This window comes from Mandrillus leucophaeus, unplaced genomic scaffold, assembly GCF_000951045.1.
Source record: "Mandrillus leucophaeus isolate KB7577 unplaced genomic scaffold, Mleu.le_1.0 Scaffold223, whole genome shotgun sequence".
In the NCBI taxonomy this organism is placed as follows: domain Eukaryota; kingdom Metazoa; phylum Chordata; class Mammalia; order Primates; family Cercopithecidae; genus Mandrillus; species Mandrillus leucophaeus.
The window spans coordinates 2686280-2689311 of NW_012102288.1; the positions used below are offsets into that span (position 1 = coordinate 2686280).

Genomic DNA, 3032 nt, shown 5'->3' on the forward strand with positions numbered 1-3032 from the left:
TATTTATTTAATCTTGTTTGGACAAGCCTTAAGCTTAGTAAAGGACAATACGAGGTCCTTAATATTGAAAGAGCCAACATATACCGTCACACATTATTGCAACATTCTCGTTATTCACGTAGTGCATTCAGATGAATATATTCTCAACAAATATTTCCTTCATTTGTAACATCTAGGCAGAGGTGGGCAAGAGCAGATAAAAGAGATGGCAAACTTTGATGACCTTCTTTATATGCCTCAAGGCCTCACCACTGAAATGTCATTGAATATTTCACACTGGCTTCCTCCGACTCTTTTTATCAAGGTCTTAACAATCATTGTGTCAATATGTGACCTTATAAACTGTACACAAGGACCCTTTTTGGGACAACGTGATCATGGGAGAGAAATCTCTCCGTTTGCCTCCCTCTCCCTACCCATCTGTGCTTCTGCCTGAAGTCATCAGCATTTCAGAGATTAAAACTGTGTTCTTTAGGTCTTAGCCACCAGTTTTTATTTGCATAAGCCATACCAAGAAAATGAGAAATTCCTTTTGTGGCTTCACTACTCGGAACTTTGAAAAGAATGAACAGTAACATTTTCAGTCAGATTCAGATTTCGTATAAAACCTGCTTTAGAGAACTGAAGGATAAGATATGCTTATTTAAAACTTTTAAATTATCATCCTCTCGATAGAGACAACACCAGGACAAGTGAGAGCCAGACAGAAACTGGGCGACTCTGCCTCACCAAGGAAAAATTACTCAACGTGAGCAAAGGAGATCCTAAGAAGCCAAGAGGCGAAATGTCATCATACGCATTTTTTGTGCAAACTTGTCAGGAGGAGCATAAGAAGAAGCATCCGGATGCTTCAGTCAACTTCTCAGAGTTTTCTAAGAAGTGCCCAGAGAGGTGGAAGACCATGTCTGCTAAAGAGAAAGGAAAATTTGAAGATACAGCAAAGGCGGACAAGGCCCGTAATGAAAGAGAAATGAAAACCTATATCCCTTCTAAAGGGGAGACAAGAAAGAAGTTCAAGGATCCCGAGGCACCCAAGAGGCCTCCTTCAGCCTTTTTTCTGTTCTGTTCTGAGTGTTGCCCAAAACATCCTGGCCTGTCCATTGGTGACGCTGCGAAGAAACCAGGAGAGATGTGGAATGACACCGCTGCAGGTGACAAGCAGCCTTAGGAAAAGAAGGCTGCAAAGCTGAAGGAAAAATGCACAAAGGCTCTTGCTGCATATTGAGCTAAAGGAAAGCCTGATGCAGCAAAAAAGGGACTTGTCAAGGCTGAAAAAAGGCAAGAAAAAGAGGAGGAAGCTGAGGAAAATGAAGAGGGTGAGGAGAGGGAGATGAAGAGATGAAAATGAAGAAGAAAATGATCATTAGTAAGTTGGTTCTAGCTTTTTTTTCTTGTCTGTAAAGCATTTAGCCTGCCTGTACACAACTCACTCCCTTTAAAGAAAAAAAATGAAATGTAAGGCTGTGTAAAATTTGTTTTTAAACCACACAGTGTCTTCTTTTGTATAATTTAACACACTACCGAAATGTGTCTTTAGATAGCCCTGTCCTGGTGGTATTTTTTTCTTTTTATATTTTGAGATGGAGTCTCCTCTGTCACCCAGGCTGGAGTGCAGTGGCACCATCTTGGCTCACTCCATCCTCTGCCTCCCAGGTTCAAGCGATTCTCCTGCCTTGGCCTCCTGAGTAGCTGGGATTGCAGGCACATGCCACCACGCCTGGTGGTATTTTCAATAACCACTAACCTTGCCTGGTAAAGTATGGGGGTTGTAAATTAGCATGGAAATTTCAAACAAGTTCTTTTTGGTGCACAGCACAAATTAGTTATATATGGCAATGGTAGTTTTTTTCATCTTCAGTTGTCTCTGATACAGCTTATACCAAATAATTGTTGTTCCATTAACTGAATATCACTCTGTAATTGCAAAAAAAAAAAAAAGTTGCAGCTGTTTTGTTGACATTCTGAATGTTTCTAAGTAAATACAATTTTTTTCTCTTTTTTTTTTTTTTGAGACCGAGTTTTGCTCTTGTTGCCCAGGCTGGAGTGCAGTGGCGCGATCTCAGCTCATCACAACCTCCGCCTCCCAGTTTCAAGAGATTCTCCTGCCTCAGCCTCCTGAGTAGCTGGGACTACAGGCATGTACCACCACACCCAGCTAATTTTGTATTTTTAGTAAAGACGGGGTTTCTCCATGTTGGTCAGGCTGGTCTCAAACTCCTGAACTCAGGTGATCCATCTGTCTCAGCCTCCCAAAGTGCTGGGATTACAGGCACGAGCCACCGCACCCGGCCTAAATACAATTATTTTTTATTTAAAAAAAAAAAAAAAGTATTATCCTGTCAAGAGCCACCCTAACCAGACTCAGTATAATGTTAAAACACATCACCCAGAAAAGATGGCACCTTCAGTTCATGCCAGAGAATATCTCTTGCCGGTAAAAAGTTAAAAAAATAAAATAAAAAACACATCACCCAATTTGGGCAGTGTTAGCAAATGCGCCCATTTTTCATTGCAAGTTTGCAAGTTCTTTTTTTTCCTTTTTTCCTTATTTATTTCCTTGTTGTCTTTGTTTTTCATTTGTTTGAGACGGAGTCTTGCCCTGTCACCCAGGCTGGAGTGCAGTGGCGTGATTTCAGCTCACTGCAACCTCTGCCTCCCGGGTTCAAGCAATTATCCTGCCTCAGCCTCCCCAGTAACTGGGATTACAGGCACCTGCCACCATGCCCAGCTAATTTTTGTATTTTTAGTAGACACAGGGTTTCACCATGTTGGCCAGGCTGGTCTTGAACGCCTGACCTCAGGTGGTCTGCCCATCTTGGCCTCCCAAAGTGCTAGAATTACAGGCATGAACCACCATGTCTGGCCAATTTATTTCTTTTTTAAAGAGACAGGATCTTACTATGTTGTTCAGGTTGGTCTCAAACTCCTGGGCTCAAGCCATCCTCCAGCCTCAGCCACTGCCTCCCCTCCCCAGCTCCCAATTGCTGGGATTACAGGTGTGCACCACTTAAGGTTTTGCATTTATTTTCAAA

General features: G+C 42.2%; 1 pseudogene; it reads left to right on the top strand.

The window, feature by feature from the left end:
- The window catches only part of LOC105540628, a 24876-nt pseudogene extending 23509 nt beyond the window's left edge, over positions 1 to 1367 (top strand).
- Positions 1368 to 3032: the final 1665 nt, after the last annotated feature.